General features: G+C 37.1%; 1 non-coding gene across 1 annotated transcript; it reads right to left on the bottom strand.

Moving 5' to 3' along the window:
- Positions 1–14,084: 14,084 nt before the first annotated feature.
- LOC141650513 (small nucleolar RNA R71) lies at positions 14,085–14,191 on the bottom strand. The gene has a single exon (XR_012546540.1). It is a non-coding gene; the product is annotated as a small nucleolar RNA R71 (small nucleolar RNA).
- Between the last annotated feature and the right edge of the window lie 1,745 nt (positions 14,192–15,936).

Here is a 15,936-nt window from a genome sequence, read left to right as displayed (position 1 = left end):
CTCATCCACCTTGAGTTTAGTTTTCCGGGAAAGACCTTATATCGTAAGTTGAAGAGTAGGACCTTGTCTCCTTTGTGTAGAGTTGTTTGCTTTATCCTCTTGTCATGAAGCAAATTGGTCCTCTCTTTGTGCATTTTCATAGGAATGGAGTCGAAATTATTCTAACTCTTGAATTTGGAGAATCATCTTCTCTCCACTTAGCTTAAGGTCAAGATTGAATTCCTTGATTGCCCAATATGTTTGGTACTCTAATTCAAGAGGGATATGACACGCTTTTCCATAGACTAACTTGTATGGTGAGGTCCCAATGAGAGTCTTATAGGCTGCTCGATAGGCCCAAAGTGTATCAGCAAGCTTCACACTCTAATCCTTGCGGTTCTTGTTCACCACTTTCTCCAAAATTTGCTTGATTTCCTGGTTGGAAATTTCAACTTGTCCACTTTTTTGGGGATGATATCCCAAACCCGTTCTATGTTGGACTCCATAATTAGTCAAGAGCGGTTAGTTTCTTCTCATGAAAGTGGGTTCCCCATCACTTATCAAAGCTGTCGGCACTCCGAATCGTAGAAATATCACTTTATTCAAAAGGTTGGTAACCACTGTTTCATTATCAGTAGGTGAGGCAATCGCCTCAACCCATTTTTAAACGTAGTCAATGATACTGGTGGTGCTCGCCCAGGCTCCTATGCCGAGTCCTTCTTTCTTCAAGTGCTGCCCCATTATCCGTGGGGATGGCTCTAAGCCATGGGGACTGACTCCATTAGCCTTAAAATCTTGCTACGACCTTCTAGTTTCCGTCTCCTCTTCATGCTTGTTGATTAGTACCATCAATTTAGCTCCTAAATGCTCCATAATTGCGTGATTTCTGCATAATTGGCTTCATTTCTTACAAATGGGCTAAAATCTTATAGAAAAACAAATAGGAAGCTAAAGACGCCGAAAATGACCCAAAAGTGCACGAAAAAGCATACGAGATGGGGTTCATAAAGGGGCTAAAAGTGCGCTTTTTATGACCATATAAAATATCCCGAAACCGAACCTTTACTCGTCCCGAGTAAAGAGGTAACTAAAACAAGTCCTTTATTTAAACTACTTCTAATAGCATATCCGATATGAGATAATTACCGGGTCTCACCCGGCCCCGTCAACTGACAACAAGACATCCATGGGGTAGAATGCCTTCTTGCAAAGCAGGGTGGGGCTTGCCAATATTGATACATCCTACATTAATCACATAAACAAATCAAAGGATGCATCTCTAAAAGAATAACCACTTTCCTCATCTAATTGGCGGAAATCAACTAAAAGGGAAACCATTCAAGGGTACACACAACACACTCCATTATAAATACTAGTTCTACAAACTACTAAGTCCAAGAGGATAGAAACAAGTCACCTCCAAATAGTGTCAAATTAGTATAACATTTGATTTAGTCGGAGTTCAACTCGAAATGGGCCACAAAGGTGGTAAAGCATCCTCATGAGTTTTAACAATGTTGACTCTCATATCTCGAACTTGAGACGTCTTGTTAAGATAAAATAACCTTTTACAAGTTGATCTAGGTGTTTATTAGTTGGTCCGGTGCAAAGTAGCTTTTTCGCTTAATACATGTTTTCATAATGGACCGTATTATTTTTGGCATAGTGTAATAACCAGATATTTGAAGACCTATAAAGGAACCTTGGAATGTGTGAAAGGACCTTAGGCTAGACGAGAGGCTACTCGTGAGTGATGTATGACGGTGCAGTGGACCGAGTGTAACCTATACTAGACCTAGTGAGTGTGTGCACTGGACCGAGTGGGAGGTGTAGTGAACCGAGTAGGTGTCATTCGGTCGATTACAAGCAGTACTCGACCTAGGGCACTCGGCCGAGTAGACTCCGCACTCGACCAAGTGCACTATTTCAGAGGGCGATATACTTGTTTGTGTGTCCATTGTCCTTGTTTTCATGATATAAGTCGTATTGCATCATATTACAATATTGGGATTATTGTGAGTCTCATGTTGTGTCAGAAATACATATTAGCAGTGTAGTGAGTTATGGCAACTTGAAGAGTCGGGATATTTAAGGAATTGGTGTTCATGGAATATTTTGGAGTGTGTTTCATAATGAGTAGTATATTAGCATGTTGTGTTACATATTATATTCATTGTGATTGTCGTATATGTTAGAGGATACGGTGGAGCCATGGTAGTTGTTGCGGAAACGTAATGCGGGTCAGGAGACCATCTTACGCTTGGCTCGACTCTTGGAGCTTCCCACTCCAAGAGGTACGTGCACGTTTATGACTTGAGTACAGAGGGGCTCATGTGGTATCACGACGCCTGGCAGGGGTCCGATTAGCGCCCGGTCTAGGTACCACGTGTAATACCTACCCTGTTAGGGACACTATGACTGACCTGTTGACCATGGGAGGACCTTAGTAAGGAAGACAAAGGTAGACTATGTAGTCATCGTATTGCGATACTCGACCTAGTAGGGGTCACTCGACCGAGTAACTTGGGTGCTCGACGAGTGCGACGTACTCCGCCGAGTATCTCCATACTCGACCGAGTACCTCGTCTGACAACGTGTTATTATAAAACACGTCGACTAAAACATAATCATTTTTACGATTCATCTTATCATTTCTAAAACCTAAACTTTCTCTCTCTCTCTCTCTCTCTCTATCTCTCTCTCTCTCTCTCAATACTCGCATCTAACTCTACACATCTTAGGTAGCTTTGATCACTAGTCTGGGAATGGAGGAGATTTTGCATGAGGTCATCGAGTCGGGTTTGTCGCCGCCACCGGCATCGGTTGTTCTTAAAGGTGAGTTGTGATTAATTGTCTATTTGGCAGTAGAATTTGAATAGCTTAGTGATAGGGTACGATTGTTGTTGTAGGATACGATATGGAGCCTTTCTTGACGTGGTGTGATGGATGCGTTCTTTGGATTTGCGGAAAGGTGGGATTTCCCTGCTCAGTTGACTGTATAATTGAATTGAGATTGATTGTGATTGATTGTATAACATGTTTCATTGGATTGTGGTTGATTATGATATTGGTTATTGGTTACTGTTGGTGAAGCTATTTTCGGGAGATGGTCTTCACACCTAAGTTCGCCCCTTGTGGCTCACACGAGAATGCGCACATTAATGATCTGGGTTCGCTCATTGCGATAAGCGGGGTTTAGGTGGGCGAGGCTGCGGTCCCCCACTGGCGGCGAGTGTTACCTGTTAAGATGGGTTACCTGGCTGGGCTACACACTTTGGTGTGTATTTGGTTACGGGTTACTATTGGAGTTTGGAGGATGGTTACTACAGTTTGGTTTGGCTTGTGTATTGGTTGCATTTGTGATTTCTTATTTTGGTTATGCAGTTGACTTAATAGAAATTGAAGTACAACTCGCAGCGGAAATAAATAAAGTAATCAAATAATCTATGTGGTCTAGACTTCTAGGTAGACTGGCCAAGTCCTCACGCATTCTCATAAGCTCCAAAGTCAACTAATCTTTAGTACCTATCAAATCTGCTCCTCATTATGGTTCATCACAGGTGTTCACGAATACACTGTCAACCAGGAGGTTGAGTAGGAATAACGAACAACAATACAAGGTGAAATAATATGATATATAGTGCAAACACAACTGAGGTCATCACCCGAAATACCCGTTCATCCCGCCAATCCTTGGCCTGGGGTATCCATCATCCTAACACAAGGTCGAGGTATATACCATCCCAGTATAAAACTAAGGTATCAAATGCAAATGTCATGTCGATAATAATAATCATCCCAGAACGAGTCTGAGGTATCCAATAATTACGATATGAATAAACCAATAACCAATGTATAATCCAATGACATATAATTCACATCTGATAAGTCATTCAACGGCAATTAACCACACAGTTCCACAATTCCTCTTATCGATTAAGTAGCAAGACAAGTTGAGTAGTTATCCTACCTGATCGACAAATTTCAATAACACAATCCGAATAAATAGAAATCCAATAAACAAAGCTTCTAAAAAATTCCGTCACCTAAAGAAATAATAAAAACTACATTTAGTAATTAAACTAATTATATAAATAACTAAACTAATTATATAAAACAATTACGTAATTACTATTTAAAACCCGTCTTTGTTTAACCAAGCCAACACCAAACCCGTGTTTGAACACCCAAATAAACCCGTCTCCTAAACCTGGATCAATAATTAACACTAATAACATAATAATAGAAAAACTCACATGTTCTTGACAATTCCCCCTCTCTCCTTACAACACCATACGCACACACAAAGCAATACAACCCGTGTACCAAGCCTAACCGACACCACCATAATCTGCCACCTACTCCACCTCGACTCACCACCATATCCTCCTTGGACTGACACCAAACTCCCCTAACAGCACCGCACAACCACAGTATGGTCACGCCCTAGCAACCCCATCCACCAACGACACCAACAACAGCAATAAACACGACAACAATCGAAACCCGACAATCTTATACAAGCTCACGGTTTACACACCTAAACACCACCCAACACAAGGACCCACACCACCTCTAACCACCACCATCATCACCTCTGACTCCCGGTGGTTCAAGAGGTGGCTTCCTTTTTCACTCATCGCAGCTGCACTGGTCCTGGTGTTCGTCTTAAGACGGTCACACGCGAACACTAGCATTCCCCTGTTTTTCCCCTGTTTTTCATGAACTCCGGCAATTCGTCGCACAAACCCTGACAAAAACCACCCATGACCACCCCAAAGTGGTCGACTAACCATCCACAAACCAACCAATCCCTGTTTGATTGCAACAAGTCAAAGTAACGTGTATGAAACGGTTCCATCGTGTTTAACAATACACATGCCCTATCGCGTATTCCCGGCCAACCACCACTTATAACCATACTTGACCACCCACATAAGTTTAACCAACACCAGGAACCACCCTACCCTAAACCCAGGTCAGTCAAGCCTCAGTTTTGGTTTGAAACCGTATAAAACGTGTAAAACAACATAAGCAACCACCCATAAAACCCCCTCTTCAAACACCCCTCTCTCGACGATCAATGGCAGTCAATGGTGGGTCTGGTCACTCCCTAGTGGTCCACAGCCAAGGTCATGGTCTTGGGTCGGTCAACGGTGGTCAAATTAACAAGTTATATGAGTCTTAAGACGAGTATGTTATGAGACGATTAGAAAATTACCTTGTGACGATCTCCTAGCTAGTTCTTCCTTCTCTTTTCTCTTATGTGAATTATTTGTGTTTTATTCTTGAATAATGTCTATTTATATAGGTAGGTCATAAGGTATAAGGAAGCAACTAGGTTTGTGACCCGTGAAATTTACGGGTTTATCTGTTTTAGTTTTGATATTTTTATCATATTGTTAATATTTGTTCGACCAATTAGTTGTTGATCCATTTAAAAATATACAGTGTTGAAATACATAAAAATTAGTTAGTTAATACCTTATTTCTTTGACAACTTTGGTTTATTTCTGTAAATCGAATCCTGCAAGTGACAATGTAGTAGCTACTAATTTTGAGAAACTTGACAACGGAGCAATGACAAAGACGACTCATTATATATACGTGTGTTTTACTCCGCAATATAATAAAGTGATTTTTTAAAATATTAAAAGTTGAAACCATCCGTATATAATAAATTCCGTATGGAAAAATCTTCAATGATGCCTTATAAGGTTGTATATTCAATACCACAGTATAGTCATCTCCAAATTATTTCCAGACCTCTCCATCAACCCTCCCATAGAAATATATTTGCAGTTTTATAACCACGTGCATGCTTCAAATATTATTTACATCCGAAAAATATTTATTATATCGATAGAAAAATATTAGATACGATTAAACGATATGGTCGTTAACTACTCCATGTATTACGAACTAAATTTTCATTTCAATAGCTCAATAATTTAAAAAACTATATTCCCTAAATCTGAATTCCAAAAGGTTCTTAAAATTTTTTAAATTCCTTATTACTATTTCAAGAATTTGATCCATCTCTTGTTATACTTATATCAAAGATCCTATATAAAAAGAAAAATAGTATTAAAGATTATAAAATAATCTATTCTGTTTTTGAAAAAAAAAATTACATAAACTTAAAAATATATGGATTAGAATTTAGAAACCATACTATTTAATATATATATCTGAATTTCACTTTATTTTCCTTTTAATACGCTTCCTTTTAGTACATGTCTTGATAATAGTTCATATGAAATGAAAAAGAAAAATATATGTTAGAGATGATTATACTCATGAATACAAAAATACAAATTCAATAGGTTGATCGGGAAAGCATAATAGTAAAATTACACAATAATATACGCTTAATAACAAATTTAAAGAAATATTGTAAGATCTCCATTTTGAGATCAACGATCATCTTATAATGCTTAGAAAAGCATAAACCACTTAAAAAAGTAAAGTAAATTTTATAGAAAAACAATCAAAAGGTGGGAGTTGGAGAAAACTTAAATTGGAAGAGGAAATGACATAATTAAAATGATTAATTATCGTCATGATGGTTCAAAAAGTATATTGTGAAATTTTAAAAAAATTTCATTCAATTATTTGTACTTATTTATTTACCATTAATTATGAGAGTATTTTTTTTTTAAGGAAATTATGAGAGTAAGTTTTATGTATTATCCCTGTTTGACAAAAAAAACACATAAACTCAAAAACAGACGAACTAGAATTTAGAAATCATACTATTTGATATTTACCCGAATGTTTACTTTCGCTTCCTTTTATTACATGGCTTGATAATAGTTCATATAAAATGAAAAAGAAAAATATATGTTAGAGATGATTATACTCGTGAATACAAAAATACAAATTCAAATAGGTTGATCGGGAAAGTATAATAGTAAAATTACACCACAATATACGTTTAATAACAAATTAAAAGAAATACTATAAGACTTCTATTTTGAGATCAACAATCATCCATTATTTATCAGTTTCTACCTTACATTTTTTTACCTTTAACTTTACCCCAGTTTCGTGCCTTTTGTATTTCTTCCCTCTTCAGATTACCCACGTGATGGTTTGCCTTATCTGCATTCACATACGTTTCATGGTGCTTTAAAGTTATATAAAAAATACATTGACCAAAAGATAAAATATGAACCTGGTAAAAACTTGACAAACGAATCAAAACATTGTCACGTGTAAGTCACTTAAATTAAATTAAACAACGAAAAACAACAAAAAGAATAATAACAAAGAAGAAAGAAAAAGCAGCAGCAAGAAACAACAACAACAACAACAACAACAACAACAACAACAACAACAACAACAACAACAACAACAACAACAACAACAACAACAACAACAACAACAACAACAACAACAACAACAACAACAACAACAACAACAACAACAACAACAACAACAACAACAACAACAACAACAACAACAACAACAACAACAACAACAACAACAACAACAACAACAACAACAACAACAACAACAACAACAACAACAACAACAACAACAACAACAACAACAACAACAACAACAACAACAACAACAACAACAACAACAACAACAACAACAACAACAACAACAACAACAACAACAACAACAACAACAACAACAACAACAACAACAACAACAACAACAACAACAACAACAACAACAACAACAACAACAACAACAACAACAACAACAACAACAACAACAACAACAACAACAACAACAACAACAACAACAACAACAACAACAACAACAACAACAACAACAACAACAACAACAACAACAACAACAACAACAACAACAACAACAACAACAACAACAACAACAACAACAACAACAACAACAACAACAATACTCAATATAATCAAATAAATAAATTAAACCATAAAATACAATCCACAACTTAGAAACTCATGACAAATGTGCATATTTTAAATAAATAAAGTGAATAGAAACTATTATAGGTATTATAGGTTTTATAGTCATTACACAACCATAAATTCCCATATTTTAATTTAATTTTTAATTTGTTTTGTGGTATTATTAAATTAGATAATTGATTGCCGAGAACCTCAAGAGATGAATTAAATAGGACAAAATGTTAATGAAAGTTATGGGTGTTGAGTAATATAAGGAGTTTTAATGAAATAATTAACATATTATATTAAAAAAATTAATTAAATAGGAAAAACTTTTAATTAATTGTGTGTGTTAAGTACTAGGAAGAGTTTTAATCAATTTATTACCATGTTTAACTAAAAGTAAAAATTAAATAGAAAAATGTTAATAATGGTGAGTGTTTAGTAATATGAACAGGTTTAATTAATTCTTTAACATGTTTTATTACAAAAATTTCAACTTCAATTAAAATTTAAATTTAAATTATAAATTATGGAATTTATTAACATGTTTTATTACAAAAATTTCAATTAAAATGACAATATTAATTATAAATTATGAAATTTGATGTAAATTTATAAGGGTTATATAAATTTTGGAAGACAATATATTTAATATACAAAATTAATTTAAGAATAATGATAATATCCTTTAATATTATAGATATAAGTGAATTAAATTAATTTATAGATAAATGATTTAAATTAATGTCATGTAATAATAAATTGATAATCATGTCACATTAATTCGTCGTGTCACATTAAAAATATGCAACATCACATTTAAATATGTCACGTCACATTAAATTTTAATCTAGGTGGCTTTTTAGATCCTATGTAGATTTGTCTAGGTGGCGTTTATTTGTCATTTTAGGAAGCCTTTTAATTATATTTTATAGATTAGGAAACTATGTAATTATCATATTATTACTATTATACAAATACGATTATTATTAGTATTACTATTATTACTATTATTATTATTATTATTATTATTATTATAACATAATTATCGTTCATTATTATTATATAAATTATCGTATATTATTATTACCCAATTGCCATCCCGACTCATTATTCTATTATATATTATTTTATTATATCATTCCGTCTTATTTACAATTATTAATTATAAACGTCATAATTAATTATTAAAAATACTCGAAACGTAAATATAAATTCCATCAAATTAGGGATATTACAGGTAATGCCCTTACTTTTTGGGGAAGGTCTTGTTATGGCTCATTGGTAAATGGGGGTGTTACACAGTGGTATCAAAAAAAAGATTTTGGAACCTGAACCAATGAACCAAATGAATGTAGGGTGTCAAACTAAAATGAACCTCGTGTATGTGTGTTGGGAGCCCTCTTATGTCGGTTTTAGGTGAGAAAGCGCCCTCGTCTCAAAATCTCAGCCCCAACATGCTTAAGCCAACAACTTCGCGTAGGATAAACGTATGGGACTATGTGTATGTGTTGGATGTGTGATGTGTGGTTTCTTGGATGTCACATTGAGTTTGGTGTAAAAGTTGCATTGGTTATGATGCAAGGGATGGTGTGCGTTGGTGCTCGTGAACGAACTTGTGTGATTAGCTTAGAATTTTATGTACGTTCGGCATGATAAAAGAAGGAATGTGTAATGTTAGTGGTATAGCATGTGAATGCACTTATATAATGTATGAAGCATATGATAGTATTTCATAGGGCAACTGAATGAATACTTGTTTGCATACGACATTGTTGGTGATATAATCGAGTTTGAATAGGATATGTGTGCACGTACGATGTGCAACTAGGTTGTATACATCTGCGTAATTGGTAAGTTGCTTGGTATGTGGTAGAAGTAAGGCTTAAATGTGACGAGTTTCGAATAAGTTTGGACTCCGATCAATGCTTATTGTTTTCCAGAGAAGATCATATGCAAAAACCTCAATTCCGTTACTATGCGAGGGTACCCGACCGACTATATGGGGTACTCGACCGAGTACGCCTTACTCAACCGAGTATGTTGGCACTCGACCGAGTACTCAGAAGTCAGTAGCTATGGTGATAAGCAAATATGAGTACTCGACCGAGTAGGCGCGGGTACTCGACCGAGTAGAGGTTACTTGGCCGAGTAGGTCCAGTACTCGACCGAGTACCCCAAAAATTCGCGGTTCAGCTATAATATTTCCGGAAACCCTATAAATACACTTCCACCCTATTCCACGACTCATAACACTCTTTTACACACAATTTTCTCAAAACTCTCTCACAACCTACACTTTGGTGATATGTGCTATTTTGCTCTAGGATTCGTTCTCTTGCCTTCACTCTTTCAATCAAATTCCGACTTAAGGTAATGCATCTTTCAAAACTTCTTGCTTTTATCAAATCAATTGTGTAAGTTGCCCGAATCTGAAAATTTCTACTCTTTTAATTCAAAGATTCATGCTTGTATGTTGTTAATTTGGTGGTAATTACTTGCATTCACTGATTTATATATGCAAAAGATGGTTTCTAAGCCAAAACTTTCTGATTTTAATACCAAAAATTTCTAGGATTTTACCCCAAAATTTCAATTTTTGGTCACTTAGATTCTTGGTATGATGCTTATAAGAGTTCAATTGTGCTATCAATGTTCAACCAAGTGTATATCTTGTGCATTTTGATAGAAAAATCCGTCTTAAACTTCGTCTTAAAAAAGAACAAAACTGAAAATTCCTCTTAATATTCTGTGAATTCCGGAAAGATTGTTGTTGAACTTGTATTCTTGCGGCATGCCGAAGACTAGAGCACCTTCCAAGAAGAGAAACCGCGCCAATACCGTGATAGAGCAAGGGTTTAGTGCAGAGCTGCTTGTTGCTTCAGTTGACAAGTATCCGACGGTAATTTTTGCCGACTTTGAACAGCGGGCTGTTTTTATAGACTTGATGGGTCGCACTTGAGACCGATTAGGTGTGTGGATCCGGGGGTTTTGAGGGACTTGGATATTGAATCGGATATAGTGCATATATTCGAAACTTTGGAATGGATGGGTTGTATCACCTCCGAAATAAGTCTTATCATTTTCTTACCTTGGAATTTATAAGTTCCTTCAAGTATGATGTGCGTGGGAAGACCTTTAGTTTCTGCCTCTAGAACATCGACCATGCCTTAACCCATGACTAGTTTGCCGAGCACCTGGGATTAGAGATTGAGAAAAAGGGGTATATTAGTGATGTGACAACGGAGAGTGTGGCACCTCACTATCTTCCTTACCTTACCGACCGGACCGCCCCAACCTCTAATGCTATGTTAATCAACGATGTCCAGCATGTGTCCCTTCGCATCTTCTTGCGTATGCTAACTTTCTGGCTTTATGGTCGGAATGACGCAAGAAAGTTACTCTCATGAGGTGATGCTTCTGATGTCCTATCTCAATCCCCTTCGGGAGAAGCACTTATACTATAGTGCTCTTGGTGTGGTGTGTGCTAGCTTGGAATTTACGGTTCGCTCCAAGAATTGATATCTTAGTTGTGGGGCCATAGTGACCCGCTTAGCTTAGCGTTTGACTGACTTTGAGGCCCCGGTTGAGTCTACTTCTGCCATGTTTGAGACTGTCCCTACCATAGATAAGTCTTACTTGCGCCACGTGAAGTGGTTGAGGAGGTTGGACGATGGATCCTTGGCATGGCGGGTGAAGGGAACTAGGTGGATGGTATTGCTTAATGTCGCGAACCTACATGTGATCGATCACTTGCCGGAGTATGATCCGGGAAGTGGGAAACCTCCAGTCCGAGTGATGTGACCATTATTTGAGCACATTTAGTCCCCGAATTAGCCTCGTTCCAATGCTTTTTAGTGCATATTTCGGTCATTTACTATCTTTAGTCCTTTATTTTGCATATTCTTTGAGGTTTTGTTTCCTTGGTAGGAGAGGAGTGCAAACCTTGCATTTTCATGGCAAAATAGAGCTAATTGATCGAATCTAATGACCAATCATCAAAGACAAGACAAGACTAGAAGGCCTTTGTACATATTATAGTAGATGGGCAATGATGAAGAAATCCTTGCATCCCCGACAAAATCTCGGTGGATTACTGGAAGAAAAAAATAAGAAAAGAACGCTGGAACACAGTCCGCCCGTCCAACTAGGCAAGACGCCCGTCCAAGACTGGAGGAATCCGCTCGTCCAGCCATGAAGACGCCCGTCCAGAGACACAGGAATCCGCCCGTCCCGACAACTTGGATGCCCGGATTCTCTTACAGGCCCACACGATCTTTTCTTCCCTCCATGAAAGATGCGCATATTTATGAAAGACCGGCAAAAAGGAGACTCGCATCTTTTCTGAGAGGAGCGATTCCTCAAGGACTTAATCGTCACTTAAGCCCTTAGTAAACCCTAATTTGTGTACCTAATCCCCACTATAAATACCCCATTAGTCTAATTAGATGAAGCATGTTCTTCTTATTAATCTTTAGTGTAGTTTATATCATTCTAATCTCTTCTTAATCTTGTAATCAACTTCTAATCAAGTCTTAATACAAATCTCATTTCCTTAATTTCTCTTTTGTTCATCTTTTATTTTGGGTAATTGAAGATTATTTGGGTTATTATTGGGAGATTGACAACCTTCCAATCATTCATCAAGTACTTCTATTATTCTTTGCTTTATTTTGGAATCATAAGTAGGTATAATTCTCTTAATCCCTTTTTAATTATTGTTAATCATCTTCATTTATTCATCATGTTTTGCTTTGTTAATGTGATTGACAACCTTGCTAACATGTTAAACTTGATAATGAGTGAGTAGTTTCCTTAACTAGGGTTAATGGGTAATTAGGGGAAACCAACATGGAGGATGATTCATGCTTAATTTAATATATTTTCATAGTTTATTTGCTTGCTTGTTGTGATCTCAACTTAAGCACATGTTATGTTTGATGAAATGCGAGCCTATGAATCCTTGCATTTTTTTACCCATCACCTACCTTTTCAATGAGACTTGTAAGACATAAACCAACTCAAGTCTCATTAGACCATGCATATAGTTGAGTAGGGAGGATTAAGTCGACTTGTAGGTGTTGTACAATCTAATCGATTCGACTCCGGGACCCAAACCTTCCTAGGATTGTAAGATATAAATCAACTCGATCCATCACAACAATAATTGCTTGCTTATAATTTGAGAATATGTTTGTATTATCAATTCCCATGAATCCCCTATGACCCCATGACACCCTAGTGCTTTTAATCAATTGTTAACATCTATTTTTAATCATCTTGTTTGTTTACTTTTATCTCATCTCAACCCCAAATCGTGACACCCTTAGACACCGCTACTTGCAATCAAAAATCCTACATCAATACCCGTCCCTTGGGATCCGACCATTACTTGCCTCTTTACTAATAGTAGAGTTGTTTGTGAAATTATAAATATTGTTTTGGTCTAGGTGCTCTTAACGACAAGTAACCGAAAAGTAAAGCTCCAAGTGAGTACGGCCAAAAATGGCGTCGTTGCCGGGGACGGTGTTAACTTGATTTGATTTTCTTAGATTGTTATTAGTTGTGTCTTTCTTTGCCTTGGGGAAGTAAAACTCCTCAAGGTTTGTTCTAATTATTTTCAAGTTGTTAGATATTTTGCATGTCTAGAAGATCACAAGGTAACTTGTTACCCATTGATCACGAAATTGAAAGGACTTTGACAAACAATAGAAGGCTTGCTAGAAATACTTTGAGAGGTATTGGTGAGGTTGTAGATATTCAACCAGATATATTGAGTTCATCAACCCTTTTGCAAGAGAAGGTGAGGAGAACCCAACACAAAATCGAACACGAAATCAACCCACAATGCCTAAATTTTCATCACATTCCGTACCAACCGAGGAGAACCTACCTAATGGTACTCCCACACCACAACACTTAACCGGAAATTTCATTGCCAGATCTGCATTTATCCAATTAGTCGAAAGAAGCCAATTTGGGGGGATGCCTAGTGAAGACCCTCACTCTCACATGGAAACTTTTTGTGACTATTGTGATGCGATTTCACAAACTGGTGTGACTCAAGACCAAATTCGATGGGTCTTATTTCCTTTTTCTCTAATCGGCACCGCAAAACAATGGTTGAAAAGCCTTGATAAGGCTATTCTTGGAATTGACTCTTGGAAGAAGTTAGCTCTAGCTTTCTACAAAAATTTATACCCTCCGAAAAAGACTAGCATGCTAAGAGCTCAAATTACGGGTTTTAAGCAAAGGGATGAAGAATCTTTGTATGAAGCTTGGGAGCGGTTCAAAGGAATTTGTCGCTCATGTCCTCATCATGGACTTAGCGAGTGGTTCTTGGTACAACAATTTTGGAATGGTCTCTATGAAGACTCAAGAAACATTCTCAACATGGGACCAAATGGTATGTTCACCGAAGTTGACGATAATCAAACTTGGAACAAGATTGAGGAAATGGCGGTCCATAATTCACAATATAGTAGACCTCGCAAGGCTACTAGAGGAGGAAAGCATGAAGTGGACTCTATTACTCAACTAGGTGCTCAACTTAGTGCTCATATTGATACCGTTAACTTGAAGTTTGAGAAGGCTATGGCTAAACTTGAAGAAGCCTCAAAATCACCAAAGCATCATGTTAATGCCATTGCATTTTTGTCATTTTTGAATTTATATTTTTGTGCCTTTATCAAGATATTCATAATTTTTTAGAGAAGAGAGGGAGGGACTTATGATTTTATTGATGTGTAGTGCTTTGACTTAGTGTGGGGATAGCAATTGCCTAGGCTATTCATGCCTTTGTAGTGCCCCTACAATGAAGAACACGAGAATTGAAGAATGAAAATGTTACGGGTTATGCAGTACCCACGGATGGACCTGAATCCGTGTGGACAAGGAGGAATCCGAGCGTCTCAAAAGAGAATCCGCTCGTCTTGAGGAACCCGAGCGTCCTATATCACCAGACGCCCGTCTGGCTGAGCTGTGGAATTCAAAAAAATGGTCTGTCACAGAATCCGAGCGTCCCAGTGAAGAATCCGCTCGTCTGATAGAAGACGCTCGTCTTACAGCAAAGACGCTCGTCTTTCTGCTGTTGAAATTTAAGGAATCACCCTGTAACAGAATCCGAGCGTATTCCAAGGAATCCGCTCGTCTCACATTGAAGAATCCGCTCGTCTTTGCTGAAAGACGCTCGTCCTGTAGCGTCATTTCCTTAAGCAAAATGTGCAGAATCCAAGCGTCCCAGTCCTGAATCCGCTCGTCCCCTGCTGCTATTTCAAATTTAACGGGTCTCTTAAAACCCCTTTCCCTCATTCATTTCCATTTCTTCTACATTCAAACACTACCCAAAACCCAAAAACCCTCATCCTCTACATCCACAAAACAAGATTTCCTCAACCAAATTCAACAAAATCAAATCCAAACTTCCCCACAACAAAAATTAATCACTCCATTTACAACAACAATTCATTCAAACACCAAAATCATCAACCTTTGAGTCGATTTTTAGGATACCAAGCAACATTCTTTCATCTTAAATCGATTTGGGCATAACTAAAAATTGAAGATTTCAATCTCTCTTTGGTGTAATCAACAATGGCAAGAACTAAAGGAGGTAACAAGGCACCCCCAAAGAAGGCACTTTCAAAAAGGCAACAAACTCTTCAAGCAAAACAATTGTCAAAGGCATTGGTAGTCCATGAGGCAAGATTGGAGGTTCAACAAGGTCCCCCTATGGAAGCTACAACATCAACAACTCCGGTCATTGAGCAATTATCTAATTATCCAGAGGTAATTTTCACTTCCGACTCTCATAGGGATAAATTTGTTCTCTTTGCTAAGAAGACCATTATGCCTACAAAATTTATTTTTGAAGATGCTTTGACAAAGTTGGGTGTTCTTGAACAAACTAAAACCTTCTTTGAGGCTATGGGATTGGGTAAATTGTTTACCATGAAAGAATTGACATACCCCTCCCTCACATTGGAATTTTTGAGTTCCTTGAAAGTTACAAGAGTGGAAACTAGAACCCACATCGAGTTTCGTCTTGCAAATGTTAATAGACGAATCATTT

Source organism: Silene latifolia, chromosome 3, assembly GCF_048544455.1.
Source record: "Silene latifolia isolate original U9 population chromosome 3, ASM4854445v1, whole genome shotgun sequence".
NCBI lineage: Eukaryota > Viridiplantae > Streptophyta > Magnoliopsida > Caryophyllales > Caryophyllaceae > Silene > Silene latifolia.
Note: the sequence above shows the minus strand (reverse complement) of the source record. Positions and strands in the feature narration are given on the sequence as shown.